The sequence below is a fragment of the Lepus europaeus genome, chromosome 11, assembly GCF_033115175.1.
Source record: "Lepus europaeus isolate LE1 chromosome 11, mLepTim1.pri, whole genome shotgun sequence".
In the NCBI taxonomy this organism is placed as follows: Eukaryota; Metazoa; Chordata; class Mammalia; order Lagomorpha; family Leporidae; genus Lepus; species Lepus europaeus.
In genome coordinates this window covers 22,267,279-22,284,969 of record NC_084837.1, presented here as the reverse complement: position 1 = coordinate 22,284,969, position 17,691 = coordinate 22,267,279, and the positions used below count along the sequence as shown (strand labels likewise).

The following is a 17,691-nucleotide window of genomic DNA, read 5'->3' as shown; positions in this document are numbered from 1 at the left end:
AATAAAGATATTAAGTGTCAAAGGGATCACATAAATAAGACCAGTGTCTGCTAATAATAATTGATAGAATTAAAAAGGAGAGAACGATCCAACATGGGAAGCAGGACATACAAGCAGACTCATAGAATGACAAATGCCATAAACAGCACTCTGGTCTCAGAATCAGCCCTTAAGGCATTCAGATCTGGCTAAAAAGCCCATGAGAGCATTTCAGGCATGGAAAGCCAAGACACTCTGGCAAAAAAATGACCTAAATGAGTGAGATCCCAGTGGAAAGAAGCCATCAAAGAAGGAGATACTCTGAAGGGAGGAGAGAATTTCCACTTTATGATGTTGTCTAAATAATGTCAGAGTTTGTAAACTCAAGAGGCTTCCATAGCCTTGGAGGCTCATGACAAGAGCCTCGGGTGATCACTGACATCATAAATAAGAGTGTCAGTTGTTAAATCAACAACAGGAATCACTGTGCACTTGCTCCCCATGTAGAACTTCTGTCCTTCCTGTGTTGTACTATAAGAATTAATGGTAAAACTAGTCTTCAAAGAGTGCTTTATACTTTGTGTGTCTGTGTAAGTGTAAACTGTTGAAATCTTTACTTAGTATAGAGTTGATCTTCTGTATATAAAGATAATTAAAAATGAATCTTAATGAAAAATGGGATGGGAGAGGGAGTAGGAGGTGGGATGGTCTGGGGGTGGGAAGACAGGTATGGGGAGAAGAACTGCTATAATCCAAAAGTTGTACTGATTAAATTTATATTAAATAAAAGCTTTCTATAAAAACTAATAATTAAAAAATGCATTTTCATCAAGGTTGTTTTGGTTGTTCAAGGGCCTGTGCCTGACCATATACATTTCTTAACCAAAATGTGTCCATTTTTACCAAAACACAGAAAGAAAAACAAAATTCTGTTCGAAACTGATTGGGCTTATGTGGACTTTATAGATCAATTTGGAGAGAATTGATCCCTGAACTATATTGGACTTCTGACACATGTACATGTACAAGGGTCCTTGAAAAGGTTCATGGAAAAAAACAGAACTGAAAGAAAAGTTTAGGGGAAGGCATTCTGGCACAGCAGGGTGCCCACATCCCACATCAGAGTGCTGGTTTGGGTGCCAGCTCCTCCACATCTGACCCAGCTTCCCACCAATGTGCTCTGGGAAGCAGCAGATAATGGTTCTAGTACTTGGGTCCCTGCCACCCACAGAGAAGACCCAAATGGAGCTCCTGGCTCCTGGTTTGGCCTAGCCCAGCCCCAGTTGTTGCTGCCATTTGGAGACTGAACCAGCAGATTGACGATATCTGTCTCTTTGCCTTTCAAATAAATTCAGAAATAGAGAAGAAGAAAGAAGAAGAAGATGGCCCTGGCACCATCCTCATGTGACCACCATGAACTTCAGGACCAGGAGCTTCCAGCTGCAGCCCCTGGACAAGGGCAGTGTCCTGCTGGATCACCTGCTGTAAAAGTCCAAGCTTTGAAGAGAAACTCGAGAAGTATTGCCGTGAGAATAATAATTTTGAAAGTGCTGTGTGCAGAAATGAACAGAAAGATTGTTTAGAATACAGAATGAGGAGGCAACTGATGGCACAAGAACCCCTGGAGGAAGGGGATTCACAGATTTGAGAGATGGTAAGTAAGAGGCAAACAAATAAATTTCGAGAAGAAACCCACTGATCTCCATTCAGGGATCACCAGGGCAGAGCACCAGTCACTGCTCTGGATGAGCCTAAGACTGGCCTGTGGTGTTCTTAGCTGTGACCTCTGGGATGCCCAGGCCGCTCCACACGAGGGTCACACAGGTGTCCTCCTTTGTGAACGTGTCCAGGGACAGGGAGGTAGCTTCTCTTCTGATGATCTGGTTGTTTCAAAACTTACTGTTCCTTGTGGAGTCTTGTTTTCCCTGAATAGAGAGTTTTATCCTTCATTCTGCACGTGGGAGGGCTGCCAGGGGCTCATGGCAGGTGAGGATGCACAGTCAAGTCTCACACCGGCAGTGAGCACGTGGCTGGCTGTGCCCACTAGGATGCTCTCAGTAGCTTCTGGATGCCAATGTGTCAACTATGCACACCCTCCAGTCTGTTACACACACAGTGCCAGAAAGTAGCCAGTCCCCAGGAAATGTTTTCCCTTTCATATTGATACATACATACCCTGGTTCCTTTCCTTTTTGACAAGAGGAATGCAAAATAGGAAATGAGGAATACTCTTGTTTTTGACATACCAGACTTCTTCACTCTTTCTGCTTAGAGTTAATCATCACATATCTGACTTGTATCAACTATATTTGTATAAGGTGTTTAATTTCAGTAACATTTAATGTAACTCTGAAAACTAGAATGTCAATACCGTTGTAGATAAACCTTTAAAAAACATAAGTTTAGGCTGGTGCCGCGGCTCACTAGGCTAATCCTCCGCCTGCAGCACCGGCACACCAGGTTCTAGTCCTGGTTGGGGTGCCGGATTCTGTCCCGGTTGCTCCTCTTCCAGGCCAGCTCTCTGCTATGGCCCGGGAGTGCAGTGGAGGATGGCCCAAGTCTTTGGGCCCTGCACCCGCATGGGAGACCAGGAGAAGCATCTGGCTCCTGGCTTTGGATCGGCGCAGCGCGCCAGCCGTAGCAGCCATTTGAGAGGTGAACCAACAGAAAGGAAAACCTTTCTCTGTCTCTCTCTCTCACTGTCTAACTCTGCCTGTCAAAAATAAATTAAAAAAAAAAAAATCACTAGTATCATTTCTTTCAAAAAAACCAAAAGTTTAGTTTGGTGCCAAAAAATTTGAAATACGTGCATGGTTTTTTTATAATACATATTTTCCATGAACTTGTTGAAGACCTTTCATATCCATGAATTTCAAAGTTTTTGCAGCAAAATTAACCTATATTTACATTCCATTTTCCACGAATTTTTAAAAATATTTATTTAGTGATTTGAAAGGTAGAGTTACAGCGAGAGAGACAGGGAGAGAGAGAGAGAGATCCCATTTGCTGGTTTACTCCCCAAATGGCCACAATGGTCTGGAGGAGGCCAGGCTGAAACCAAAGGCCTGGAATTCCATCTGGGTCTCCCATGTGGATGCAGGGGCCCAATCACTGGGGCCATCTTTGCTGCTTTCCCAGGTGCATTAGCAGGGAGCTGGATCAGAAGTGGAGCAGTCAGGACTCTAACCAGTACCCATATGGGATGCTGGCATCCCAGGCAGTGGCTTAACCTGATATGCCACAACACCGCCCCTCCACAAATATTTTGAAGTACTCTTATCTCCCCCATTTACTTAGGACTTCAATTTTTTTCAATCATAGTTTGTAGTTTTCACATTACATACCCTACAGGCTTTTTATGAAACTTATTCCTCAGTATTTTATGATTCTGGAGGTTGCCAAATGTCTTTTTTTTTAAAGTTTCTTATCCAAATGTTTGCCCGAGAAGAAGAAACCAGTACTCTGGGCCTATGTGCATTCACTGGGCTCACACCCTCCCTGCCCTCCAACTGAGCATGAGAGCCACTGCCTGTCCCGCCCTTTTGGCTCCATTTCTCTACTTCAACTGTAGCTAAGTCCCTTCTGGGCAGAAAATTATGCTGATCCAATCGCCTTCCTCCAGTGTGCTGCCAGCTTCTTGGGTTGGTTTTGTTTGGTTTTGTTTTTGCTTTGGTAGGAAGGCAGGCACAGGCATCCTCAGGTCAGGTGACAAAAACTCAAAAAGCACAGCTGTACAAAAACAGAGAAAATGTGTCGACACGCTCCACTGCCTTGGACTGATGCATGCTGGGACTGCATAATCAAATCAGAAAACGTCCTCACCTGGGGTCGGCACTGGATAAACCTCCACCTACAGCACTGGTATCTCATATGGGCACTGGTTCGAGTCCTGCGTGCTCCACTTCCCATCCAGCTCCCTGCAATGGCCTGGGAAAGCAGCAGAAGATGGCCCAAGTGCTTGGTCCTCTGCAATCACATGGGAGACCCAGAAGAAGCTTCTGGCTCAGCTCTGGCCATTGCAGCCATCTGGGGAGTGAACCAGCAGATGGAAGCTCTCTCTCTTTCTTTCTCTGTAACTGTGCCTTTCAAATAAAATAAATCTTTAAAAAAGAAAGAAAGAGCCCATTCCCTATGCCCTTTGTGTTCTTAAATATCCCTTTAGTGCTTCTGCTGTCTTCAGAAAATGAAGCTGGGATGGCCTATTTGGATAAGAGTCACTAGCCAGCCAGCACAGAGCAAACCAGGAACAATGAGACGGGATTCTCAGCAACTTGAGTTTACATTTCAAAGGCCAAAATAAAATTTATTGATGTTTTTCCTAGCAGATAATTTTCCTCCCAGGTCTAAATAAAGAGAGGACCAAGAATCAAGGCAGAGGCCCCTCAATAAGTGCACGAACACTGCACACAGCATTTGTTGATGGAGGCTCTGCTTTCTTCAAATGCTGGTGCAAGGAGGACCTCCCCTTCCACTCCCCACCCTGACCTATACACACACACCCCCACTCACATGCACGTTCACACACACCCTGAGACACACATACTCTCACACCCACACATTTCCTCACACTCAGGTACTGACACAGTCTCACACTCACTGACTCCCACCTACACGTTCTCACACACACTCACACTTGCAAAGTGAACAGGAGCAAGCCACTTGCTAGGCTCTCATGTTCCCTTTCCGCATCAGAACAGAACTGCTCTGTCTGGGACAGCTCTCGAAGCTTTGAGTCCTCTGGGAATGACTTATCACTTCAAGTGTTTAAATAAATTTTTTTTTAAAAAAGGACAAAAACAAACTTGAGTTGTTTGGGAAAATATGCAGATACACAGACATACAGAAAGAAAAGACTGACATAAAATAGACAACAATGTGGTTTCAAAAGGTACTTGGGCTACCATAATTTTTTATTCTTCCATTCTACTTGTCCATCTTTTTCACAAATTCCCCAGTGGGCATCAGTTAGTTTTGCTTATTTTTAATTTAAATTATTTCTCCTACTACAGTAAACTACAAGGTACATATGAGGAAAAAAAAAAGTGGAAATCATGCAAGATCCTACTATTTAAGAAATTATTATTAAGATTTTGCTGGTGTATATTTTTCTATTGAAATAGTTCTTACTCACTCCTTGCTTTTATACAAAGTAAAAACTTCTCTTTGTTGATATCAGTTCTATGAGATTTGGCAAACTCATGCTACCACCACCAAAACTGAGACCAGAAAAGCTCCAGTATCCAATAGAAGTCACCCCTGTGGCTCTCTGTATTAATCCATCCCTTCACACTCAGCCCCTGTCAAACACAGCTCTGTTTCGGTTTTCCTGTCATTTTGCCTTTCAAGGATGTCATATAAATGGGACCAGATGGTATGTAGCATTTTGAATATGGCTTCTTTGACTCAGCATAATGCATTTTTTTTATATTTATTCATTTATTTGAAGGGCAGAGTTACAGAGAGGCAGAGAGAGAGACAGAAAAAAAGGTCTTTCATCCTCTGGTTCACTCCCCAAATGGCCACAACAGCTGGAGCTGGGCCAATCTGAAGCCAAGAGCCAGGAGCCTCTTCCAAGTCTCCCACATGGGTGAAGGGGCCCAAGGTCTTGGGCCATCTTTCATTGCTTTCCTAGGCCATAGCAAGGAGTTGGATCAGAAAGGAAACTGGGTAATTCATAAATAAAAACTTATTTTCTACTGTTCTCAAGGCTGAAAGTACAAGGTGAAGGTACCAGTAGGTTCGAGATTTGGTGAAACCAGTTCCTCAAAGAAGGCACCAGCAGGGTATCGGCATGAGGCAGAAGGACCAAGGGGACCAGCTGGTTCCCTGCCACCCCTTTATAGGGTTGCTAGTCCCATTTCTAAGGGTTCTGCCCTTATGACTCAAACACCTCCTGAAGCCCCCACCTCTCCATGTTGTTGCATTGTGGAAGAGTTTCAACATGAATTTTGGAAGGGACACCAAACTTCAAACCATAGCACCCCCTCACCCAAAGACATCTACAGTTCCCAGATTATTACAGAGAAGGGAAGGTGAAGTAAGCAGGACAGTCAGAGAGTCAACAGGTCCGTTCTCGCTGAGACTCTGACTTCTACTTCCTGCCTCCAGTCACCAGTGCAGTCTAGCAACCACTTAGGTACCCTGTGTCCTTTCACCAGAACACACTGACCCAGTCAATTGAGAACATTCCTGAATTCCTAACAAAAGAACAACTTGAAAGAGAGACCAAAAAAACTCACCTCTGCAAAACATACGTATCGGAAGTTTTTGCCAAAGTTTTGGTGAAATGAAGAGAACATAAATTGCAGATTTGTGAAAAACCTAAGACTAAGAATCAGCTGTCGCTGCTCCTTGGAGTCCTCATGGCCACCTCCATGGTTTGTGGCCAGGCCGCCTCCATACAGCACAGGTTTCCTCCACCTGCTGGTCTTTTATCCTTTTCCATTGTCCATAGTCCTCCTTCACCATCATCCCCTCCCTCACCAAATTAACCCAATGCCAGTGCCCTAAGTGATACGACAGAGTTGGCTTCATAGTCTTATCATTAAGTACCCAGTATTCCTGTCCTGAATAGGAAGATGAGCTTTGCCTGGATCTTTCTATACATCAGGATTGGAGGTGCCAACTACAACACCACAACCTCTCAGCACAGACTCTGTTTAATCCTGTGGTTACAGTTTTCCAAGTAGTGGTCCATGTTTGAAGAATTTCACCACAATCAAAAGGAGGCAACAACAAAAACCAAAGCAAGACAAAACAAAAATAAGGGGGAAAAAAACTCGTGTTTTTAAAATTACATTTTTTGTATCATCTTATAAGTTAGGAATAGGTTCCCTTATGTTCTAGCTCCCTCTTGCTCATTTGCTGTCTCCTCCCTTTTTTGATTAACATAAAGTAGGACCTGAATAAAGCTTCTTGCAGTAAGAAAGGAACACAATTTGAATGATGGAGGGCAGGAGGAAGGGCAGGCAGGAGAGGAGTGGAGAGAGAGTGTACTACAGTAAAAGCCCTAAAGACAGCTCCTTACCCGACTTCACACTTGCACAGAGATGATTCTTTTTTTCAACAGTAATATACTGCAAGGGTCATTGTCTTCAAAAGACCTACAGTAGGCCAGATTTCTGTGGACTGTTCGAACCATGAATTAAAGTGATTAAACCCATAATTGCTACCAACTATAACCATCAAAATGCTGCAGGAACCAACACTTCTCCAGTTGAAAGTTGGAGCTCAGGGATATGAAATGATTTCCCATTAAATTATAAGCATCCTCTCCTTAAAATATTACTCCCATATTCCTTGAAATTCAGTTCTTTCCGAAGTTTTCTTTAAAAGCCTTCTTACCAATTCCATTTCCCAGAACTATTACTTGTAATCAGGAGTTTTAATGAAGTTGGAGACAATATAGGAATTTCTTGCACTTGTTTTTCCATTTTCCCCCCACAAAATGTTGGGATTGGATAGGTTCAGTTATCATTCTATGAGTTTGTGTGACTTATAACAAAGGAAAATATCAAGTAAGTTCTGTCTCACGGTTACAGTAAGTTGCATGCCTGAATTTTATCTTTTTCCAATGAGCCAAAAACAAAATTGTTTGTCCTAACACACATGTACAATCTGTTTGGTAAGCTAATTCAAAGTTACATAAATACAAGCAAAAACAACAGTGAGGGCCAGGCCTTTAGTAACAGTTCAGACACTGGCATTTCATATTGGAGTGCTTGGCTTCAATACCTGGCTCCAGCTCCTGATTTCAGGTTCTTGCTAATGCATACCCTAGGAGGCAGCAGGTATGGCTCAAGGATGGTTCCTGCCATCCACATGGTAGAGCTGAACTGAGTGTACTTCTAAACACTTACATAAATATAAATTTATGTGTATGGGTATGGTTACAAATATGTATATATGAAAAAACAACAATGAAAGACATTTTGTCTTCCAGCTGTTGAGGTATGAAAATTGGGCAACCTCCAGTAAAAGTTATGGTGTCAGCAACACTGGCATACTGAATGAGCACTGGTTAGAGTCCAGTTGCACCACTTCTAATCTAGTTCTCTGCTAATGTGGCTGGGAAAGCAGCCAAAGGTGGTCCAAGTATTTGGATCCTTGCCATCGTGTGGGAGAGCCAATGAATTTCCAGGCTCCTAGTTTTGGTCTGAACCAGTCCTGGCCATTGCAGCCATTTAAAGAGTGAAGTAGGAAATGGAAGATCTCTCTCTCTCTCTCTCTCTCTCTCTCTCTCCCTTTCAAACTAAACAAACAAAAAGAGTTTTTTAAAAATTTTTGCAGCTGGAAGCTTCACATTATCAGATTTCAAGACACACTACAGGGCAGTTACAATCAAATCAGCCTGGTACTGGCACAAAAACAGATGGATAGACCAATGGAACAGAATAGAAACTCCAGAAATCAATCCATGCATCTACAGCCAACTTATCTTTGACAACAGAGTTAAAATTAATCCCTGGAGCAAGGACAGTCTCTTCAACAAATGGTGCTGGGAAAACTGGGTCTCCATATGCAGAAATATTAAGGAAAATCCCTACTTTACACCTTACATAAAAATCCATTCAACGTGGATTAAAGACCTATATGTATGACCTGATACCACCAAATTATTAGAGAACATTGGAGAAACCCTGCAAGACAATGGCATAGGCAAAGAGTTCTTGGGATAGACCTCAGAGGCACGAGCAATCAAAGCTGAAATTGACAAATGGGATTACATCAAATTGAGACGCTTCTGTACTGCAAAAGAAACACTCAGCAAAGTGAAGAGGCAACCGACAGAATAGGAGAAATTATTTGCAAACTATGCAACTGATAAAGGATTAATAACCAGAATGTATAAGGAGATCAAGAAATTCAACAACAACAAAAAACAACCCAGTTAAGAAATGGACAAAAGACTTAAACAGGCATTTTTCAAAAGAAGAAATCCAAATGGCCAACAGACACATGAAAAAATGCTCAGGATCACTAGCCATTAGGGAAATGCAAATCAAAACCACAATGAGGTTTCACCTCACCCCCCACTAGAGTGCTTTCATACAGAAATCAACAAACAAATGCTGGTGAGGATGTGGGGAAAAGATACCCTAATCCCTCCGTTGGTTCACTCCCCAAATGGCCACTACGGTCGGCACTGCACTGATCCGAAGCCAAGAGCCAGGTGCTTCTTCCTGGCCTCCATGCAGTTGCAGAGGCCCAAGCATTTGGGCCCATCCTCCTCTGCCCTCTGGGCCACAACAGAGAGCTGTACTGGAAGAAGAGCAACTGGAACTAGAACCCAGCACCCATATGGGATGCTGGCACCACAGGCGGAGGATTAACCAAGTGAGTCAAGGCGCCAGCCCATATACCTGCATGTTTATTGCAGCTCAATTTACAATAGCTAAGACATGGAATCAACCCAAATGCCTATCAACTGAAGACTGGATAAAGAAATTATGGATATACACCATATAATACTATACACAATGCTAAAAAATAAAGAAATAAGGAAATGAAATCCAGTCATTTGCAACAAAATGGAGGAATCTGGAAAACATCATGCTGAGTGAAATAAGCCAGTCCCAAAAGGACAAATATCATGTTCTCCCTGGTCAGTGACAACTAACTGAGCACCTAAAAGAAAACCTGTTGAAGTGAAATGGACACTCTGAGAAACAATGACTTGATCAACCCTTGTCCTGAATGTTGAACAACTTAATACTTTATCCCTTTTAGTATTTTTTTTTGTTATAGTTAATACTATGGTTGAACTCTGTAATTAACACACAATTATTCTTAGGTGTTTAAATTTAACTGAAAAGTGATCCCTGTTAAATATGAGTGGGAATAAGAGAGGGAGGAGATGTACAATTCGGAACATGCTCAATCGGACTTGCCCCAAACAGTAGAGTTAGAAACGTGCCAGGGGATTCCAATTCAATCCCATCAAAGTGGCATGTACTGGGCCAGCACCGTGGCTCAACAGGCTAATCCTCCACCTAGAGGTGCTGGCACACTGGGTTCTAGTCCCGGTCGGGGCGCCAGATTCTGTCCTGGTTGCCACTCTTCCAGGCCAGCTCTCTGCTGTGGCCAGGGAGTGCAGTGGAGGATGGCCCAAGTGCTTGGGCCCTGCACCCGCATGGGAGACCAGGATAAGCACCTGGCTCCTGCCTTCGGATCAGCGCGGTGCGCCGGCTGCAGCACACCAGCCGCAGTGGCCATTGGAGGGTGAACCAACAGCAAAGGAAGACCTTTTTCTCTGTCTCTCTCTCTCACTGTCCACTCTGCCTGTCAAAAAAAAAAAAAGTGGCATGTACCAATGCCATCTCACTAGTCCAAGTGATCAGTTTCAGTTCACAATTGATCATAATGATAGGATAAAGAGTCAAAGGGATCACATAAACAAGACTAGTGTCTGCTAATACTAACTGATAGAATTAAAAGGGAGAGAACAATCCAACATGGGAAGCGGGATACACAGTAGACTCATAGAATGGCAGATGTCCTAAATAGCACTCTGGCCTCAGAATCAGCCCTTAAGGCATTTGGATCTGGGTGAAGAGCCCATGAGAGTATTTTAGGCATGGAAAGCCAAGACACTCCGGCAAAAAAAAAAAAAAAAAAAAGAAAGAAAGAACACCTAAATGAAAGATCTCTGTGAGTGAGATCCCAGTGGAAAGAATGGGCCATCAAAGAATGAAATACCTTTCTCTGAAGAGAGAAGAGAACTTCCACTTTGACTATGGCCTTGTCTAAATAAGATCGGAGTCATCGAACTCAAAAGGCTTCCATGGCCTTGGCAACTCATGACAAGAGCCTAGGGTGATTACTGATGCCATAAACAAGAGTGTCAACTTGTTAAGTCAACAACAGGAGTCACTGTGCACTTACTCCTCATGTAGGATCTCTGTCCTTAATATGTTGTACAATGTGATTTAATGCTATAACCAGTACTCAAACACTACTTTACACTTTGTGTTTCTGTGTGGGTGCAAACTGTTGAAATCTTTGCTTAATATATACTAAATTGATCTTCTATATATAAAGATAATTGACAATGAATCTTGATGTGAATGGAAGGAGAGAGGGAGCAGAAGATGGGAGGGTTGCGGGTGGGAGGGAAGTTATGGGGGGAAAAAGCCACTGTAATCCATAAGCTGTACTTTGGAAATTTATATTTGTTAAATAAAAGTTTAAAAAAAAGAAATAAAGAAAAGAAATCCAGTCATTTGCACTAAAATGGATGAAACTGGAAAACATCATACTTAGTGAAATAAGCCAGTCCCAAAGGGACAAATACCATCTGTTCTACATGACCTATGATAACTAATAGAGTACCTAAAAGTTAATCATATATGTATAAAGTTAAATAAAAATAGATCTGAGTAAAAAATAAGAGTGGAAATAGGAGAAGGAAAAGGAAGAGGAGTTGGAGAGTGGGTGGCAGGGCAGGTATGGTGGGAGGAATCACCATGTTCCTAAAGTTGTAATTATGAAATGTATAAATAAAAGATTTTGGGGAAAAAATTTTCCATGGGGTTTGTGCTGTGGCATAGTAGGCTAGGCACCAGCATCTCATATGGGTGCCTGTTCATGTCCCTTCTGCTCCTCTTCTGATCCAGCTCTCTGCTATGGCCTGAGAAGGCAGTGGAGGATGGCCCAAGAGCTTGAGCCCTTGTACCCACATGGGAGACCAGGAAAAGGCTCCTGGCTCCTGGCTCCTGGCTTCAAATCAGTCCAGCTCTGACTGATGCAGCCATTAGGGGAATGAACTAGTGAATGGAAGACCACTCTCTCTGTCTCTTTCTCTATATATAATTCTACCTCTCAAATAAATAAATATTTTTTTTAAATTGCTATTAAAAATGATAGAGTTTGTTGGTATAACTAAGCAAAGAAAACTTGCCTATTCAGTGACAGAATCCATACTGCAATCTGAGATTGTTGTCTTCAATGATCACATTCTTCATGGGGCCCTGACACCTTCCGAGATGTGTTAGCAGCATCTCTTCATTTTATGACAATTTCATAGAAAGCCTCTGCTTTTATTTTTTTTCCTTTTATTTTTAAAGATTTTATTTATTTATTTGAGAGGTAGAGTTACTGTGAGAGAGAGAGTGAGAGTGAGAGAGAGAGAGAGAGAGAAAGAAAGGTCTTCCATCTGCTGGTCCACTCCCCAAATGTCTGCAAACACCAGACCTGCCCCAATCTAAAGCCAGGAGCCAGGAGCTCCTTCTGGGTCTCCCACACAAGTGTAGGGGCCTAAGAACTGGGACATCTTCCACTGCCTTCCCAGGCTGTAGCAGGGAGCTGGATGGGAAGAAGAGCAGATGGAACTAGAACCTGCGCTCATATGGGATGCTGGCACCACAGGCAGAGGATTAACCCACTGAGCTACAGCAACAGTCCCCAAAGCCTCTGCTTTTAAAAACTCACTTATTTGAAAAGCCAAATTTGCATAACAGATGCAGAATCATCTATATCACATTAGTTGAGTTGACTTTCAAATGCATTCAAAACAAGGATCTTTTAAAAGATTCCCTGGGGGCTGGCTCTGTGGTATAGTTGGTAAAGCCCAGGGCCTGAAGTGCCAGTATCCCATATGGGCACTGGTTAGAGTCCTGGCTGTTCCACTTCCAAACCACATCTCTGCTTATGGCATAGGAAAGCAGAAGATGGCCCATGTCCTTGGGCCCCTGCACCCACGTGGAAGACCTGAAGAAGCTCCAGGCTCCTGGCTTCAGATCAGCACAGCTCTGGCTGTTCCAGCCATCTGGGGAGTGAACTAACAGATGGGAGACCTCTCTCCTCTGCCTCTGCCTCTCTCTAACTTTGCCTTTCAAAATAAATAAATAAATCTTTTTTAAAAATGCAAGATTCCCTGGTTTTTTAAAGATATGACTCTATTTACATAAACTTTAGGCGACTGTATCTGTTATGTAAATCAAGGAATGCAAGCAATTGGGAGGATTGTGAACAACCAGTTGAACCTGTCATCCTCAATTTGCAGGTACAAAGGAATTACACCATCATCTGTGCTTTCTAGAAGTTTATAATTCATCACCTTGCACTGGGCAGGGCAAGTGACCTCTCAGTTAACATCTAGCATTAAACACTTATGTTTCATCACCAGAAGCCACACGGGTCATCGGTTATCGCCACCCAAACGTTGGAGCACAAGAATTTCCTGATACATCACATTTTCACATACTTCCTCAGCCTCTTTCAAAAAGAAGTTTCCATGAACTGAGTTTATTGGAGGGGCCCACGAAGCCCACGTGAATCACAGAACACGTGAGCTTCAACTTTCCAGTCAGTAAAGACCAAAGCATGAGGATCCAGGCAGTCAACAACCAGATCCACTGCTGAGAGTACGAGGCTGCTGCACTGCACAGCCAAAGCGCCCGCCCCCGGTGCTATGCCAGGCATTCAACAACTAACTACAGTCTCTACCCATCTATAAAACAGATAATCACCACCTTCCTCTGAGATGTTTAGAAATTAATTAGTTGAGGTTTGGAAAGAGTTGTGAAAGCAAAATGATATTTGTGAATGCTAAATATTAGCTGATCTTCTTTCCAATTTCATGGTTTTATTTTGACATCATCTATCACATCATGTACACTGAGAAGCAGGAAATATCACCAACATGTATCTGATTATTCTTTCTTAAGTTACATAAGGGCTAACCTCAGTGATCAAAAACAGTTTCAAAAGACTCGTAAGTCATCATACATTATGAAGACAAGACTGTTTGCAAGGCATCTTAATAGCCTGTGATTTTTACTAGTCATGTTTCACAAATTCTCATGGAGGTGGTCTGATAGTTTTGTCACCACCTTACTGCTTAGGAAATGGGCAAAGATTGAACATGTGCCTTGCACAGGCAATTTCTCATCATCAAAAGCATTTTCTAAATTATCTCTTCCATAAATCATATTTCCTGGTGAAAAGATGCATCCATAGGAATCCAAAAGAAGAAAGTAGGGGCCGGTCCTGTGGTGCAGTGGGTTAAAGCCACGACCTGCAGAAAGGCATGTAGGCCCCAGTTCAAATCCCGGCTGCTCTACTTCTGATCCAGTTCCCTGCTAATGAGCCTGGGAAAGCAGTAGAAGATGGCCCAGGTCCTTGGGCCTCTGCACCCATGTGGGAGACGTGGAAGAAGCTCCTGGTACCTGGCTTCAGCTTGGCCCAGTTCCAGACGTCACAGCCATTCGAGAAGTGAACCAGCAAATGGAAGACCTCTCTCTGTCTCTGTCTGCTGTGTGTGTGTGTGTGTGTGTAAAACTCTGCCTTTCAAATAAATAAAAAATTTATACAAAAAGAAAAAAGTATATGGGTTCTTAGAGATTTTGCAAAGGTCAGGAACAGTTTTAGCCTACCAATACAAGTCAACTTCAAAATTCTCTCTGGATTCCATGATCCAGGTTTTGCACATGATGGGAATTATTTTTAAAGACAATTTTTTACTATGATTCATTCATGCATATTACTACTTAATTTACAAAGAAATAATTTGCTCTTTCTTTCCAGAGCTAAGTCATGGCCAGGTCATGCAATGCCCTGCATACTGGCCTGCAGAGTTGGGACCTTACTATAACAAGCTAGGAGACCCCAGGGGTGGAAGGGACAGAGCGAAATGCGCGGGTTTACATTTTGGAAAGTGCACTCTGCCTTTTTGGAGATGGAAGGCCTGGGGAAAGGTACTACTGTGTGCAGGCAGACAAATGGGAAGCAGACAGATTGTGCAAGACTGAGGCGGTGTGAGTTCAGAGCAAGCAGTCAGGATGGAGACATGGACAAAATGTGAGAGGTGTTCAGCAGATAAAATCAGTGGGCTGAAAGGAGGCCAGAGAGGATGGAATCTGGAGCTCAGGAGTAGGGACCGATCGTAGGCAGAAGCAAGGACATCTTTTCCATCATGTTAGGAAAAAAGGAGAAAAACAAGCATTTGTAGGAAGAATGCCAGAGCCTTCAGTGAACATCAGTGGAAGGGGACAGAAAAGTGGTCAGAAGGAGGAGGTACCAACAGTGATGGGTGGAGATGGCCTCAGAGGAACAGGGCTCTTGTGAGTATGTGAGGAAAGTGGGGGAGCAAAACGGGACCTGGGCAAGCAGCCTGCACTGGGGAGGCCCCCGGGAGACAGGGTCCTGGGGTGCAGCCGGGTTTGAGTTGAAGCAAGAGACAGAGGACTGCTCTGTAAGCCTGCGAATGTGTTTGCCACAGAACAAAGTTTTGCTCTGCTACCTCTTCAACTGCTATTGAAAGTATTCTGAAGCCGAACTCTGATCTTAAATCTATACGTTCAGCTTTTCCTTCCAAGGAAGTGTCATAAATTAAAGGGGCAATGTTCTCCAGCTTGGCTCACCAAACTGAAAATGAAAATCTCAGGCCACAGGGACCATTCAGGCTGCTATTAACCCAATGATGGCAACCTTAATTCCAAGACCTGTGCACTCTGGGACACCCAGTCTCTACGCATTGATTACGATGCATGACAAATAGTCTCAAAAGTCTTCTAAAATCTTACACAAAATGAGACAAGTCTCAGCCATGAGTCTAGTAGGTGTACACACACACAGAGGTGTTATTCAGGCCATCAATAAAGCAAAAACCTGATTAAAAAGACCCAGAAGGCACTTAGTTGAGGCAAACATTGTAGCTTAGCAGCTCCTATCCCATCTCAGAAGACCAGGGTTTAATTTCTTGGCTCTGGCTCATTACACCAGCTTTCTACTAAGGCAGAGCCTGGGAGATAGCAGAAGTGACTCATGTGTTTGCCTTCCTGCCAGCCATGTGGGAGGCTCGGAGAGTGTTCCTGCTTGCAGCTTTGCATCCCCTCATAGGCAACCCCACCCTGCAGAGCCCACTGTTACAGGAATTTGCAGAGTGAACCAGCAAATGGGAGCACTGGGCCCCCCCATAAATATATCAATAAATAAATTTTTAAAAAACAAAGTGGTGTTGCATACACGATGTCACCCACATCCTTCCACATCCGAGTACCTGGATTAGATGCCAGGTTCCTGATTCCTGACCCCAGTTTCCTACTAATACAGCAGTGATGGCTGAGGCCACTGGGTTCCTGCCACCATTTGGGAGACCAACATTGGCTTCCTGGCTCCTAACTTCTGTCCCAGTCAGGGGCTGTTTCAGGCATTTGGAGAATGACTCCATGGATAAAAGCACTCTTTTCTCCCTTTCTCTCTCACTCTCACCCTCCCTCTGCCTCTTAGCCGCTCAAATTTTTTTTAAATGTTAAGAATATTAAGTAAATGTCCCTATGTTGATACAAATGGTTTGTATTCAGGATATACATTTAGAAGAATAATATACAGAAAATGAATCTTAAAAGTCCTAAATATGTTTCCTTTTTAAAAAATGATTAATTTATTTATTGGAAAGTCAGAGTTACACACAGAGAGAAGGAGAGGCAAAGGTCTCTTAGGAGAGAGAAAGGTCTTCCACCCACTGGTTCATTCCCCAACTGGTGGCAATGGTTGGAGCTGCACTGATCCAAAGCCAGGAGCCAGGAGCTTCTTCTGGGTCTCCCACATGGCTGCAAGAGCTCAAGCACTTGGGCCATCCTCCACTGCTTTCTCAGGCCACAGCAGAGAGCTGGATTGGAAGTGGAGCAGCCAGGACTTGAACCGGTGCCCATATGGGATGCCGGCACTGCAAGCCGCAGCTTTACCTGCTATGCCACAGCACTGGGTAAGTATGTTTCAAACATTATGCTTATCCAAGAATCTTCCCAAGTCCACTAAAAGAGGATACTAGATAGCAGAAAGGCAAGGATTTAAAAAATATATATATATTTATGTGAGAGACAAAGAAAGAGGAAAATCTCCCGTCTGCTGGTTCATTCCCCAAATGTCTGCAACAACTAGGGCTGAGCCAGGTTGAAGACAGGAGCCAGGAACTCCATCCAGGTCTCCCATGTAGGTGGAAGAGACTCATCTACTTAAGCCATCAGCTGTTGCCTCCTAGGGTGCATATTTACACAAAGCAGGCATCAGGAGCACAGCCAGGCTTCAAACCCGGGCACTCTCGTATGGGACATGGGCATCCCAACTAGTGACCTGACCACCAGGTCAAGTGTCCACTCCACCAAGGACTCTTTAGAGAAACAGCGAGTGCACCACTCAGAAAAAAAATGCTGCATTCTTTCCATGGCACAAAAGCAACCAATGGTCATCAGTCCAACCAAAATATGCAAGCAGAGGTTCTACCAGGCCGCTGAATCCATTATGCCAAGCCGAGCAGGTGTTTTCTGCAGAAACCCTTCCATCTGGGGCCTTCTCCTTAATATTTATCTCCTTTCACTTAATCTCCCTAATCCCAATTTCTGAGCCAAAACATACACAGTCTAAAGATGCTGTGGATAGAAATATTTTTAAAGCTTCATCTCTAGCCAAGCTGAAACAGTAATGGTAGAAATGTTCTTTTACAACTAAAATTCCTAAAAAATGATCTCTATTCTCTACCTCTTCTATGTTTCTGTGCTTCTGGGAGAGTTTCTATCTTGGGACACATAGTTTATATCCATAGAGCCCACTACAGAAGCTCAGCCATTGCTCAGGGAAACTGTGTCATGCCGTGTCGCCTTGTTTGTTTTTTCTGGCAAGCTTCCCCAGAGTACAGGGTCTAGAGGGAACACGCATACCTCTGACAGACAAAGCAAATTAACAACTCCTGGAACTTTACTTTCTCCTTCA

The 17,691-nt window shown here is 43.3% G+C and overlaps 1 pseudogene; it reads left to right on the top strand.

Moving 5' to 3' along the window:
• The first annotated feature begins 1,392 nt into the window (after positions 1 to 1,392).
• On the top strand, positions 1,393 to 1,656 carry LOC133769384 (cytochrome c oxidase assembly protein COX19-like; annotated as a pseudogene).
• The last annotated feature ends 16,035 nt before the right edge of the window (positions 1,657 to 17,691 follow it).